The 16,520-nt window shown below is 33.3% G+C and overlaps 1 long non-coding RNA gene across 1 annotated transcript in view; it reads left to right on the top strand.

Annotated features, from left to right (window-relative positions):
• Nucleotides 1-13,375, top strand: part of LOC127409763 (uncharacterized) — a 36,338-nt gene extending 22,963 nt beyond the window's left edge. Inside the window, exons 2-3 of the long non-coding RNA XR_007892038.1 lie at nucleotides 10,325-10,356; nucleotides 12,444-13,375. This is a non-coding gene — a long non-coding RNA (uncharacterized LOC127409763). The remainder of the gene's footprint in view (nucleotides 1-10,324; nucleotides 10,357-12,443) is intronic.
• Nucleotides 13,376-16,520: the final 3,145 nt, after the last annotated feature.

The following is a 16,520-nucleotide window of genomic DNA, read 5'->3' as shown; positions in this document are numbered from 1 at the left end:
TTTGTTTGAATGTTACTAACTAATGGACTGCTTTGAATGTTTTTCTTTCACTCAGTTTAATTTCATGGCAGATTTTGTCACCAGAAAGTCAAACACTAATTTGGATCCATTTCCAAGGACGCCTGTCATTAACAGGAGTGACCTGGCCTTCATGGATTTCGTGCCGTATCAAAGATCAGCATACGGGCTGGAAAGGAAAACCCTATGAGCTGTGCCATAACTGCAAGCTGGTGAGTGTTTTTGGAAAAGCTGGCATTTCCTCAACAACGATAGCTACTTTCTTAAACTTCTGAGAGCCACAGAGCTTCCTTTGGATTGCATTAAATCAGAGAAACCCAAACAGTGTCATGTTTGGTGACACCATATTCCTCAGAAGTTACTTATGATAGATTAACTGTTCATGCGTATTTGTGTAATGGGACCATCAGATTTACTGATTTCTATTTTTCCAAAGAAAATCAGAATAGTACATTGAGGAAACAATCTGTTACTATTTAACTATGAATTAACATTTGAGTTCTCTCGAAATTATCCTTTTTTGTCCACTAGTAGCAAATGACTCTATAATGTGTTTTGACTAGTAAACCAAAAGCCATTTATTTATTTATTTTAATGTGGGTTTGGCGTTATTAGGTTGACTTGAAAAAGTTGTTCTACTATTTAAACTTACTATTATTCTTCTGTCTTCAGAGACCAAAATTTTAAACACTAACTTGTCTTAGCGATTTCAAGCTACCTTAAGACTGATCTGACTTGGGCTGCTATATCTTTTATAACTGATCAGACTTACAGTTTCCACACAGCGGGAAAAATCCCATTCACTTACACTGACGAATGTTCAGATGAGCCAAGACTATTCAACATGCTAGCAATGACTAGTTACATGCTAAAACATGCTAGCAATGACTAGCTACATGCTAAAACATGCTAGCAATGCCTAGCTACATGCTAGCAATGCATAGGTTCATGTTAAATGCTATACAAATTTAGCTACATAATAACAACCCCTAGCTACATGTTAAAACATGCTAATAATGCCTAGCTACATGTTAAAACATGCTAGCAATATGCTAAATGTGTTGCAATGCCTAGCTATGTGTTAAACATGCTAGCAACATGTTAGCAACAACTAGCTACATGCTAAAACATGTTAGCAACAACTAACAACATGCTAGCAGCATGTTAAAACATGCTAATAATGCCTAACTACATGCTAAAACATGCTAGCAGTGACTAGTTACATGCTAGCATTGCATAGCTTCATGCTAAATACTAGAAAAAATTAGTTACATGATAGCAACCCTTAGCTACATGCTAAAATATGCTAGAAACATGTTAGCAAGACCTAGCAATAATCTGAAAAATCACTTACAATTTGAAAAACATTTTCAGAACTTCTTAAACTACTTCAAAGAGTTCTTATCAAAAAATCCTCCATGTGCAACAATGACAGCTTTGCAGATCCTTGACATTCTAGCTGTCAGTTTGTCCAGATACTCAGGTGACATTTCACCCCACACTTCCTGTAGCACTTGCCATAGATGTGACTGTCTTGTCGGCACTTCTCACGCACCTTACAGTCTAGCTGATCCCACAAAAGCTCAATGGGGTTAAGATCCATAACACTCTTTTCCAATTATCTGTTGTCCAATGTCTGTTTCTTTGCCCACTCTAACCTTTTCTTTTTGTTTTTCTGTTTCAAAAGTGGCTTTTTCTTTGCAGTTCTTCCCATAAGGCCTGCACCCCTGAGTCTTCTCTTTACTGTTGTACATGAAACTGGTGTTGAGCGGGTAGAATTCAATGAAGCTGTCAGCTGAGGACATGTGAGGCGTCTATTTCTCAAACTAGAGACTCTGATGTACTTATCCTCTTGTTTAGTTGTATATCTGGTCTTCCACATCTCTTTCTGTCCTTGTTAGAGCCAGTTGTCCTTTGTCTTTGAAGACTGTAGTATGACGCCTTTGTGTGAAATCTTCAGTTTTTTAGGCAATTTCAAGCATTGTATAGTCTTCATTCCTCAAAACAATGATTGACTGATGAGTTTCTAGAGAATGCTGTTTCTTTTTTGCCATTTTTGACCTAATATTGACCCAAAGACATGCCAGTCTATTGCATACTGTAGCAACCAAAAACAAACACAAAGACAATGTTAAGCTTCATTTAATGAACAAATATCTTTCAGTAGTGTTTGATATAATGGCAAATGATTTTCTAGTACCAAATGATCAATTTAGCACGATTACTCAAGGATAAGGTGTTGGAGTGATGACTGCTGTCTAGATTTGATCAAATAGTGATGGTGCTGTTTTTTACATCAGTAATGTCCTGACTATACTTTGTGATCAGTTGAATGTCACTTTGGTGAATTAAAGCACCAATTTCCTTCCGAAACATCAAAATCTGTACATTATTCCAAACTTTTGGCCACCAGTGTACATGATAGCAACACCTAGCTACATGCTAAAACATGCAGGCAACATGCTAGCAACGCCTAACAACATGCTTGAAAGGTCTAATGTAGCTATGTTACAACATGCTTTCTTTCAATATTTCAGCTGACTGAAAGGCTTTTAAAACCTTCAAAATTTTTAAACTACTTAAAATTTTGTTTGTCTACAAACTTTACAATCTAGTTTTCTTCTGTGCTAGTAATGGCTAGTAATGATTCCCATGAATACACAAACCGATGAATTGACTGCAGGTCGCTTTGGATTAAGTGTCTGCCAAATGTATAGAATGTAAATGTGGAAGACAAAGCAGTATGACACCATGGACTGGTTTAGACCTCTGTGATTTAGACTGGGATGATCAAAACAGCTGCAAAAAAATCTTTCCAGAGAGCTTTGCAAATTGTTTGTTATTTGGGGTTGATATGAGAAAATTATAACATGATACATTTATCAATTGCTGTGCGCCGCATCAATATTTTTAAAAACCGTACAGTTGTGATTGCGTTTCCAAAAGCACATTAATCATTGGAGAAGTAGGGGGAGCGAGCCTCCAAACTCCCGGATCTCTGAAATGATCGGAATGTGGAATGTGATTCTTGCTCAGTCTTTTCATTAAAGGTCCGTTAATTCCACATCTTTGGGGAAATAAGCAGAATACAAATTAAAAAGACAGAAATAATGGTCACGTTAAATAGTGAAACTGTGAAGCTGGTCCCCTAAAAAGCTATTTCTACCTTATCTTACCCTTAATAATTAATAATAATCTCGTTCGACTGACTTCATACAGTTGAAATTATATTGAATATTTTTAATAATAATAATAAAAAAGAAAAGGTTAACTTCGATATTTCGGTAGCACTTTACAATAAGGTTGTATTTGTTAACATTAGTAAATGCATTAGGTATCATGAACTTACAAATAACAATATATTTCTATTATACTGTTTTTGAAAAGAAAGTGTGTGTGTGTGTGTGTGTGTGTGTGTGTGTGTGTGTGTAATATATATATATATATATATTATTCTATTATTATTATATATATTATTATTATTATATTATTAGTAGTATTAAAGAAGTTGAAGAGGTTAACTTTACTCTTGATTTTTATTAACTGTATACACCCGTGTCTGCATATAAGTTATTAAAATTATTCTAACTTCCATTTGCATGTAATTTAGTACAGAAAGTTCATCCAACGGAAAGACCACACTCTGACGTGCATTAGATCATCAGCACACAAGACCAGTCCCAACATCTTCAGACCCATAGTCATTTCCGTCTATCATGTCCAAATGTTCAAAGATGTGGGTGATTTCTTGACTGGAACCCTGGACAGTTCCCCTGAGGTCAGACAGCCAGTGCTTGAAGATATCAAGAAACTGACTGCAGTGCTTTTTACTCATGCCAAGTTCAACCACATGATGTGTCTCTTTAATCTTGTTCAGATACAAACACTGTGTTTTTATGAACCAGAAGAGGTGAAAAACTGTACAAACATGACACGGCTCGCTTCAGTGTCGCCACAGCAGATAAATTGGCATTTATAAAACCAATAGTTCCAGCCCTAGTTTTTTGGGGGGTGGAATCGTGTTTGAAGCCATTATAAAATGCAGATAAACTGTGACCGCTCATTCTAAAGTCATGCTGCAAGTTGCTACATTATTTGGCAACCACAAAAAAAGTTAAGCGAATGAGCTATATTGTTGCAATAGTTGTTTATTCTGATTAGTTTAGTTTATTATTACTAAGAAATGTAACTATTAACGGAACATTGGTGCCCTTTTGTCATATCACTGTTGCCTCTATTTATAATAGCAATATGTTACACAAGGCTGTGAATTACAGTGATTTTACCATGGGTTTCGAGGGCTTAAGGCGCAATGCAAAGTCACTAAGCCGCATTCAAAGCTGTTGTAAAATGCAGAAATCGCACACTTGTGATCGGACAAGTTGCTACGTTCATTTACCATAAACTGGACTGATAGATATGTGCATTCGGCAACAGTAGGTTGAAAGTTCTGCTACTGAAATCGGTCTATGCTTACCGAAATTGGAAACACTGCCCCCTGTGGCCGAATCGGGAAGTGTTGTTGAATGTATTGCCACAGAGTGGCGCCAAAAGCGAGTTGTATTTTTAGTTGTAAATGGTGTAATACAGTCAACAGGAATGCATATTGTATTCAATTCACCCCATAACCCTAAATCTAAGCTCCATTGGAGTAAAAATGTCATTTTAGAGTGAAAATGCAACCTTCGAATTGCACTTACCATTGTTTATGTGAACGTGATTATTCCCTGGTTGCCATTGGACTAGAACCTGTGTCTAAGTGGATGCGTGTGCAGCATACTATCAGCAGCAGCACTACACTAAGAAAAATATATTTTTGCCTATTTTTAAATTGACGCATTTCAGTTTCAAAGCAATATGTAATCAAATTAAATTGTGTAATGTTTAATTCAATTAATAAAACTTACAATATTTAGTTTTTTTATTTTATTCAAGATTACTCAGTTCAGTTTGATAAATTTGTTATGAAATAAAAATACAGATCCTAATTTATTTTATTATAATTTTTTTTGAGTGAAGAGGAAATCTACTTACATTCAAATTTATGCAAATAATTCAGTCGAATGGGGTAGATTTCTGGCAACATGAACTTTCGGAAACAACATGTCGATTTCCTGTGTGATCATGTTACGTATAATACAGATAGACATTTTTTTGTCTTGTTCCCCACTAAAAAATATATAAATATTCTTAAAACAAGATCAGTTTACTTGAGAAGCAGTTGCATAAAATATTTGTCTTGTTTCCAGAGAAATCTAACAAAATGTAGTGATGTGTATGCTTTAGTAATTTTTATTTGCCAAAAGGGGTAAGAAAAAACATCAAAGGGTAAACAAGTTAATTTTACTTAATTTTTATATCTCTGAAAACAAGACTTAAAATTGTATGTCATTCAGCTTCTCGAGTAATTTCTGTTTTAAGGATGTCTAGATATTTTTACTGGAAAATAAGACAAAAAATGCTCCATATGTATTTATGCAGTTTACATTTAGAGTATAAACTATATAATCTATGTTAGATGCATCCAACTTTTTTGTTCCTATTCTTATAAACAATAAATGTAATAATTTATTGAACACTGGTGCCTTATATTGCTCATGCCACCAACAAATACGCCACTGCCAAAGAACACCCATTAACCATGACATATTTTGGAATTCATTCATTTCAGACCCCCATTGTTTTGGTATTATTGGTAATTCCGAATGATTTCACTAATGCATTATTAATGAGTGGAATTATAATTTTACTGTAAAAACGTCATCATAATATTGTTAGAAGTCTCTTTGTTTTTGTGGTCACATGGCAACGTAATGTATCCCCACCCAAGTGTTGCATAGTTACATCACTCTCTCTGATGTTAGTCATAGCTTTTGTCGTGTGGTTGTCGTGTGGTATGCTTGTCACACCAACACGTAATTAGCCAGTTCCGACACAAGCGTACAGCCAGTGACTTTCACTCACGCCTCATAGACTGATGTCACAACCCTGGAGAATACCCTGTGAATTAACTGCCTTTCTTTTTGTTTTCTCATCCCCCATTTTTCCTCGCTTTTTTCTGTAGAAAGCTTGTGCATACCGATGTTTCTGCAGGATTGATAGAGAACAGATGTTCTGGCCTCTCGTGGCAGCTTTCGTGATGTAAGAAAGGCTGCACGAACATTGGTACTGCAAAACATGATATTCAATAGGCTTTGCCTTTGTGATATCCTTGATGAGCCAAAAATAAATCAAATAGTCCCATTATGCATCAACTGAGCTACAGGGTGTTTCCTTTTAGTCTTAGTTTTATTATTAGCATTAAAGATAAAAAATGTTTTACACAAATCACGAACTGTATGATCCCCTTTTTAACTCAAATAATACCTAATTTCTTATAGCTTATGTAACCAGTCCTGCTTGACTTGCTCCAAGCGGGATTTGAACTGGGATTTCCGGCATGGGAGGCAGGCGCACCAATGAGGAGGCTAAAGGCTTCAGCCCCTAGCATTAGTTGCTAGTGCACCTCTTGACATGAGGGGAGTGAGGTTTTTACACACTGCACAGCTGGCTCATGTAACATCTACATAAGTGTCCTGTTAAAGTACTAATAAATAATAATTATTAGTAATAAATTCTGCACAATCATTTTGGGTATTTCATCTTATAGTCGCTGTTTTTGATGACTGGTTAGACTAGTGGGTTGACTTTTCTTGAGCTAAACCAGAGACTATTTAGCAGAGATGCCCAACGGTCAGCAGATGTAGAAAGGAAGTCTCACCTTACAGGTAAAAGAGCCAATCACCTTTTAGATACAGACATTGCCTGTCAATCAACTTGGGAATGTTATGATACCATTGTTGTCAGATTTTTTTGCTGATTTCAAATGTTAATTATTGTAATCTTGACCAACCGTTTTAGAGATTTCGGTCTTTCCCCATTTAAGTAGATATGAACTGTACTTTTATGCCACTTGTATCAATAGAACAACAACTTCAATTTCTAGAATAAAAATTCAATATTTGAATGACTAAATATTTGGCATATTCGCTATGCAAGTCTGGCTTCCGTTATGCTTTTTCAGATTGGAACCTGTACCATTTTTGTCTGGTCAAGCTGTTTCTTTTGAATCTGAAAACAAACTAACTAAAAACTGAAGAGCTTTCATTAAAGGGGTACTAAAGGGGTAACCAAGCAATATCAGCCCTCTGTACTGCGCGATGCGACTAAAATATGTCTGTTATTAGCCACACTGGCTAGTAAATATTCAGATGTTTTGAGTTGTGTAGTGGTGAAGAAGAAATTAAGCACAGTGATCTTTTTACTGAATAAAAAAGTGTTTAATAAGCTGGATTCAGTCTCGTCTTTTACGCATGTTGTGAGCATGCACGCTGAAGGAAAATTACCTTATTTGACTGCAGTGGGTCATGAGGTGTCGTGATCGCGCTGTTACCATCACTTTAGTGACATTTACATTGCATTTAACGATGTCAACTCTGATTTTGCGTAAACGTTTCCACGGACTGTTTTCACAGCATTCTCCATTTCACAGCATGGCTACTACAGACAAGTAATGCGCCTGTTGGACGTCTGTTAGAAGACAAAAAGTGTTGCAAACTTGAGAACTTGTAGATTTGAATTTCAGAACTTGTACAATAAATATTTGTACATGCAAGTCAATACAGAGTATGCGGGTAAAAGTTTTCTTTTGGCTCGTTCCGTGTATTTTGTGTCCAAAGACGAGATCCACACACTCCATTTTCATTGAATAATGTCTCTTTTGATTTCCTTTCTGTTATTTACAGTCAGTTGGTGATCAAAAAGTAAAATAAATGAACATTAATTCTTAACATTCATTGCACGGATGAGGGAAAAACCCACCATGCAACTTCTCTCTCGTTAATGTGCGCTGCACTAATTCAATCGTAAACATTTGCTTGCGGAGCTGCCGGTTCTCTTAAAGAGAGAGTACCAATTTAGCGCTTGTTAAACATATCAACATACTTGTAAATAAAACAAGTGCATATAAACAAACATGTAACAAAATGTAGTAAGTGTAATAAATGTGTACATATAAATATTTAAAGGGACAGTCATACATTATGAAATGTTTTTACTTCAATAAACATTGTAAATATGGAAGAATTTAACAAATGTTTTTACAAGGTACTTCTGACATAGTAGCACTTAAATTATTATTATAATAAAATTATTAAATTATTGTTATATGTGGAATTCTATTTTCATTATTAGATTCAAAACATTGTGATTTTTTTTTTTCTAAAAATGTGTATGACATTTTTAAACAGTGACAACAGCTTGTATAATTACTATAAATTTCAAATCATATAAATTGATAGAATGTGAAATTTGCACTTTTTTCAAAAGCTCAAATGTGATTGAAATGATATAAAGCGACATATGAAATAAAATTTACAATCTCGCATACAGTATAGTGTGAAGCCATAAATATGAATACTTTAAATATGGGAAGATGCTCAATATCTTTTTTTAGTTTCCAGTTGCATTACGCTTATATGTTGTCAAAAGTCTGGCAAGTAAAAACAACAATTTACTAGCCAATGGCGATTCTTTCTCTTGTACTTTTAGGGTTGCAATCTCTAAAGCAATTTATATAATTTATAAAATGTAGGCCTCTGTCATTTTGATTAAGTAAGGTTATTTTAGTAACATATTTGAAATAATTTTGAGTCATCTGCGGCCCACTTAAAAGTTTTCTGCGGCCTCCTAAATGAGAACCACTGTTCTAAAATAGCCTAAATTGTGTAGCATGTTATAGTAGATACATAATAATCACTAGGCAGTTGTAGTTGTTGCAGTAAGTTGTAATCAAGTCCACCCCCAGATATGTGAACAATATTCCCCTGTCTGACCTGCTATTAAAAAAAATTCCTGCCAAAAGTTTGTTTACATGAATTTTTAGATTTAGTAATAGCTGTTTGGAGCCAAAACTGCTTACTGTGTCTGTTTTCCGTTTTAACAATATTCTTAGTTTAAGACCCCATGAAATCACATTTGCAGTTTTGTGGTTTTTAGTCCATGTCTATTAGCTTTGAGGTCAAATATATAATTCCAAATATAACTCTTAAAAGTTTACAAAATTCACTTTTAGCAGATTTAAAATGTACAGCGTTTCTCTTCTGGGAAAACAGACATCAAAAAAATTTAAGCTCTTCAACTCTGTGGACCCGCAGACGAGTCCACAAGGGGGCGCTATATCGCAAAAAAGTTTAAACTTAACATGCTCAAGTCCCTGTATACATAAATCAGGCATATGTGGTATCGTCTGAACGTTTAGAATCTGAACTTTTTATAAATAATCATCACTTCTGCATTTGTTACTTAAAATAACAAAATAAGGCCTTAATCATCTGCGTCGCAAATAAGCGCCACCTAGTGGTTTTGTGGTAGAAATATTAATATGAATATAAAAGTCTTTAAAATAGCACAAGTCATATATCAAATGAAAGCTCTCATTCTCAGGAATGTGCCTGTAAAGTTTATTTTGCAGCACTAATATAACAGTTTAAAAGATTTTCAAAAGAATCACAAAGTGAAATATGATATTTGTAAGATGAAAAATACAAACTTCTCTTTATGCGCCAATCACTGCTGCTGTAAGTCCCAAATAGCTAAAAACTATATATATGCTTTTTCCTTAGGCAGTTCTCTGAAATATGAGCCATTTTTACTTGTCTGTGAGCTTGCTTATGTGAATAATCCAATGTTATATCTTAGATGTCCAGAACAAAACATGCAGTCCCCCAGGAATAGCATGCTAAACAAAATCATCAGAAATGTATATTATCGACTATTAATGATATAACATTGTACACCATCGCAAATGGGAGTATCTCAGATTTCTAATGACACCTAGATTGAGCTTCTAGTCCACTCAGAGGCCGAGATATTCTATGAAACAATGAGGGTGTTGCATGAACTGAAAATTAGACTGAATGTCTATGGACGAGCACATCTGTGAGGTCTAAAATGTGTTAGAGCGCCACCTACATTTCAGATCTGTATATTGTGATGGAAGGTGATAGAGAAAAAAGTGGACTAATTTTTGGCAGTTAGTCCACAGTATGTGTAAATGGTGAGCTTTTAAATTTCAGTGTATAAAATTGTTGGTGGCAGCCCAAAAAATCTTCAGAGTTGAAGAGGTTTAAAGACCATTGAATAATAACATGTATAGCATCTTCACTATTCACTTTCATTGCATAATTTTTCCATACAATGAAAGTAAATGGTGACTGAGGTTGTAAGTCCCTAACATTCTACCTAACGTCTCCTATTTGTTCCACAGAAGAAGGTCAGACAGGTTTTGAAGACACGAGGGTGAGTAAATAATGACATAATTTTCTTTTTTGGGTGAAATATCCCTCTAATCCTCCCAAATGACTGTAGTTTAATGACCGGGTTGGCAGTGGTGCCGTTATTTTGCAGAGATTGTTTTTGTCTGCCATCAGGAAACAAAAAGACGTTATCAGTTTGGAACCACCGACACCATTGTTTCACATTCCTGTAAACAGAGAGTCAATCATTATTAAAAAAACGTCTGCAAGGATAGTAGATGGTTTATAGGAGTACCTCAAAAAAGGATGACCACTAAGGAGATAAGATAACACCCACTCTTGATTCTTGAGAAAAACAAATAATTTAGGTGAAGCGATGTGAGAGTTACTCATGTAAACATGCTGTGTGAGAATTGCGGTACTAAAATGAATATTTGGCAGAACATACCTTTTATATTCGGCCAGGATCAGTGGACAGAGTTCAAGTAGCGCCAATCCAACATCTTAAAATCATGTGGATGCATTACTTCTGCATTCTGTTTTTCAGGTTCACTTGCACTTATTTGGGTTTACATAATTATCTACTCTGATAAGCTGTAGGGTTTTTACCCATCCATCATACCTTGATAGTTCTCATTAAAACCATATGTATTCCTGAATTTATCAGAGATTAACTCATAATTAATCATAGTTATGAAGGTTTCTGATTTCTGAAGGTTTGGAGGATGCAGGTGCGTCGATTCCAGGGGGAGGTAACCCACACACCCCCCAATAATCAAAACAAGCCAGTACAATCCCCCACTTCCCCCAATATTTATACCATGATCAATGGAAACATGTAAGCACTTCACGCTGCAACACCCCCAATGTTCAAGACAAATCTGCGCCCTTGGGAGGATGTGTTGGGAGGGAGTGGAAAGAAAGAAAGAGGTGAAAATAAATGAACTTTTCTTAATTTGACGCCACATTTGCAACACAAGATATTGAGTGTATGCTGTACTCATAATATGACGAAACTCAACAAAAAATGTTGAGTGTCAAAATTAATCTGGTAAACTTCAGAGTATATTGATTTTTGCTTCTTGATCAGTTAATTTAATTCAAATGAAAGCTCATTGAAATACACTTAGATTTACTTAATCCATTTGTGTTGGGACAACATACATTTTTGTATTATTATTATTATTTATTTTTTATTTTGCATTACTTAAATTGAGTGGGGATTTCTATACATGTAAAAAATGTACAATTATAATTATATATTTAATCAAATTAAATGTTATTTTACAGTAAATAAAAGGTTTTTAGATGTAAATGTATGGTTTTACTGTATAATTAATGGTAAACATTTACAGTAAACTATTATTAAAATTAAGGTGAAAAACAATAATCGGGTGTTCCCAGAAGTCCCTGCGTGACCCATCACATTTCATTATATTTTATGGGAATAGTTATGTTTCATTTATTTTAAATATGTGTTATATTTTATGTAGGTTAGTTAGTGTCTATTGTATTATTTTAGTGTCACATGTGTTACTCTGATGGTGTTTTGGGTTTGTGTGTATTAATTATTACACTCTTGATGAACTTTAAGTCATTATGTGGCCTTCTGTTGTTATTTAACAATACAGATAAAAAAGCAATAAAAGAAAAGCAGTGAAAAACAAAAAAAGGCTGATATATTAAGTTTATAACATTAAACGATATAAATGGTAGTGAACTGTAAATTTACTGTATTTTACCATAGATTTTTTTTCCCCACAGCATGCTTTGCAAGAGGCTCAGAAGGGAGAGTAAATGTTGAAATTTAGAGCTATTTTATGTGTTTTTGTGCAAAAGATTTGTAAGTATTTAATGTTCTGTTAAGTTGAGGTTTAGAAGAGTTGAGTGTTGGGGGTTATCACTGTGGTGAAGAGTCGATCTCAAGCTTAAAAGCTCCTAAAGTTTTAAGTTTCTAAGTCTTAAAATAATAAGTCTAAATGAGCTTAAATGCATAGAGGAATAAACCTAGTCTCTTAGGGCTAAGAAATTGAAATGCATTTGTTGCACCCTACGCTGCCATGCATTTAATGTTATTTTAATTTTTTTTTCTCCCCAATTTGGCATGCCCAATTCCCAATGTGCTCTAAGTCCTCGTGGTGGCGTAGTGACTCAATCTGGGTGGCGGAGGACGAATCTCAGTTGCCTCCGCGTCTGAGAATGTCAATCTGTGCATCTTATCATGTGACTTGTTGAGCGCGTTACCACGGAGATGTAGCGCGTGTGGAGGCCCACGCTATTTTCCACGGCATCCATGCACAACTCACCACGTGCCCCACCGAGAGCGAACCACATTATGCCGACCACGAGGAGGTTACCCCATGTGACTCTACCCTCCCTAGCAACCGAGCCAATTTGGTTGCTTAGGAGACCTGACTGGAGTCACTCTGGATTCGAACTCAAGATCCAGGGGTGGTAGTCAGTGTCAGTACTCGCTGAGCTACCCAGGCCCCCTGCTTACTACATTCTTAATACTGCACAGTATATAGAGCATACTGTCTGCTATTTCAAAAATAGTACGTTGAAACGGTAAAGTAAAACAGAAAAAAAGAAAGAGGTTATGTTTGTAACAGAATACTAGCTTACTGAATACTGTGCAGCATATACTGTATACAAGGGCGTAGATTTGGCTTGAACATTGGGTGGGTTGCAGCGTGAAGCATTTACCCATGTTTCCATTGATCATGGTATAAATAATGCTGGGGAGTTGTAGTACTTGCTGTAGAATCTACGTCCCTGACTGTATACTGCCTACTATACCATTTAAAAAAAAATGGTGAAATGTAAGCATTATGCAAAGATAAATGTTTCAAACAGCAATTTGCTACGTTGTTGTCACATGACCTCATAATGTTGCATGTGAGTGATGTCCAGTTATATTCTTGGAAGTTGTTTATTTTGCATTTGAAATTACATTTTGTGTAAAAAAATAAATAAAATTAAATAAAACAAAAACTCAACTTTTTGTCAGTCTAATCAAATAATGGGCCAAAAAAACCAACAAAAAAAAAAACAAATAGATACTACCAATTCATATTACCACACTGGCCAAGTCAGTGTAGTAAATGTAGAATATCATAGTATTATGCAAACAGAAAATGTGCATACTTTGCACATTATACATACTATGTACTGCAGAAATTAAGAGTAGTACGTAATATGCATTAGAAGGAAAGCATAAAATGTGTCTTGGCACAAATTGTACTCATGTTAACAGTGTCTGACACAAAATGTCCTCTTTTAGGAACACTTGAAGACTTAAATATGAATTACCCTTTTTAAATTGTTTTAAAAAAGAACTACCTGAAGTGTCTAAAGTTTACATCCATGTGAAACTCTAAAAAAAAAAAAAAAAAAAAATGTTCCTCTTTTACAGGGTTCCCACGGTCATGGAAAACCTGGAAATGTCAAGGAATGTTAAAATGTGATTTCTAGGCATGGAAAGGTTATTGAAATAAGTCAGATCTAAATTATTTTTATAGTGTATAAATGTACATTTTCCTATTTTGTTCGGCTTTAATATATACAGTATATGTACAGTGTATATATCTTATAATTCCAGGACTCATGGAAATGAATTGGTCAAAATGTGTGGAAGCCCTGCTTTTTGTCTCAAGCAGCCCTGTGCCAGTCTCAGACTGCTCCTTTATCATCTCATGCCCGCTTATATCACTGTTGACCTTTGCTAACCCCTCAACCAAATAAGGCATATTTCTCATATATACTGACAGTGTGAACTTTGTGTTACTTGGCTCAATGCATGAAAACTAATTTGAACATTTTTATTTTTTTAGGACCAAGTTTCCTGAGAACTGCTCCACCCAATAATTAAAAAACTCCAATAAACCTCACTTAAATTACAGTCATTATCTTATTAATTCTACATAACTCTGATTTAATTACATTTAATTAACTTCCTAAGGTCATTCTTGTGCTGTGTTGGTTTGCTTATTCTTGTAAAAAACACACAAATGCTAATATTCCTGCAAAATGACTGTATTATTTCTTCAGTTAGGGGTACTTAAGGCCCTGTGAACTTTTAGAAAATAAACTCTTCTAAAATACACTTTTCACACTGTCATTAGTTTATTTAATGTGTCTATCAAAAATGTTTACAGGAGATTTATGTGACCTTCATATAACATAAAGAAAAGGTTAAAATCTGTATTATGAGCAAATGAGTCAACTAAGTTCAATGCAACCACAAATGCACATATTACGCAGAATGATTGCCCTTTGTCATTTAAAGACATACATTATATATATATATATATAATGTCATCACTGAATATTACCTGTATTTTATAGCACTCTAAACAACACCTGATTTTAAATGCATGTTGAAGCTGACCTTTTGGCTTCTTGTGTTCCCCAGTGCTTTTTCTGTCAAGTAAATCTATTAGGTTACAGTTTTGGTCTTTATGAAAAGCAGATGAAGTAATGGGGTTTCACACATAACCTGATGCTCTTCTTTTGCCATCTAGAGGTGATGTTTATAATAACAAAAGAGCTGTAAGTCTGGTTTCACCTCTACAGTGTTTTGTAACCACTAAAAAGGTTTCTGTTTGGACCCTCCTCTTTAATACATGATCAACACTGGAGACACAAAAGGGTTTTTATGGTTTTTATCTCTCATCCTCTTTTGTCATTTAAAGGGTTGATAAACGTCCTGTAGTGTCCAAGGTCTGTGTGAATCCAACCAGTTAATCCTGTTTGTTGGGTCTATTTTTTTGACTTATGTCAGGCTTATTTGAAACCACAATTAATGTGAAAATCTATACATAAAGGGAAAAACATCAAGTAAATGGACATGCATTGTTTTAGTTAATGCGTGACATAATGTACATTTTATTCCACGATGAATATATGATATAGGCTGATTACTTGGATTACATTTTCCTTACAGTTTTAAATAAAATTTGTATCTTTTTATTCATATCTGTATTTGATTCTATTATTATATGTATAACCTAATTGTAACTTAATTGTAACTTTTGAACATTTTCCTATACTTTTATCTGGATGGTGCATGCTGTATGTTCATTTTTCTGCATAATAAAGTACAAAGATACAGTATATGAAGGATTTTTTTCCCTTCATACATTTTAATCAATATATCTCAAATATGATAAAATGTAGCAAAATAATACAACATTATATACAAATGTAGGCCTATATTATTAAAGTTTAATTTATTAGTACAGTATATATATATATATAGTAATATATTAACATATTAATCATAAAATTAAAAATATGAACATTTCTTAAATATATCTCAAACTGTTTTTGTTTATTTTTAATTAGTAATAAAATAGTTAATTACACAGATAAAAGTGAAATATAGTATAAGTAATTTATTAACTGTTATAATATAATTTATTTTAATATATAAAAAATAATTTAAAACATTTAGAACGGTTTGTGTTTATTTTTAATTAATAATAATATAATAATATATTACAAACACGCATATATATAATTATATTGATTGATTCATACATAATCTGCGAATGTTAATTATTATTAGAAATATTATAAATGAATTACAAATATTAATTAATATTTTCAATTAATCTAAAAGTTTTTTGTTTATTTTAATGAATAGTAATCAAATTTATTGCACACCTATAGCTATATAGGCCTATATTTATTCAAGATATATAATAAAATAACAATTGTTTTTATTATTTCTATTAATAATAATATAAACAATAATTTAATATAATTAATTATATATATATATATATATATATATATATATATATATATATATATATATATATATATATATACATATGTATGTCTATATATATATATATATATATATATATATATATATATATATATATATATAGATGTATTCATAATTTATTTGTGAATAATAATTACTCTTAAATTTAAAACAAATTACAAATATTAATTAATATTTAAAAGTAATCTAAAATATTTTTCTTATTTTTAATAAATAATAATCAAATTAATTGCACACCTATAGCTATATAGGCCTATATTTATTCAAGATATAATAAAATAACAATTATTTTTATTATTTCTATTAATAATAATATAAACAATAATTTAATATAATTAATTATATATATATATATATATATATGTATATATATTGATGTGTGTGTGTATATATATATATATATATATATATAT

Source organism: Myxocyprinus asiaticus, chromosome 19 (genome assembly GCF_019703515.2).
Source record: "Myxocyprinus asiaticus isolate MX2 ecotype Aquarium Trade chromosome 19, UBuf_Myxa_2, whole genome shotgun sequence".
NCBI classification, from domain to species: domain Eukaryota; kingdom Metazoa; phylum Chordata; class Actinopteri; order Cypriniformes; family Catostomidae; genus Myxocyprinus; species Myxocyprinus asiaticus.
This window is presented reverse-complemented; position numbering and strand designations above follow the sequence as displayed.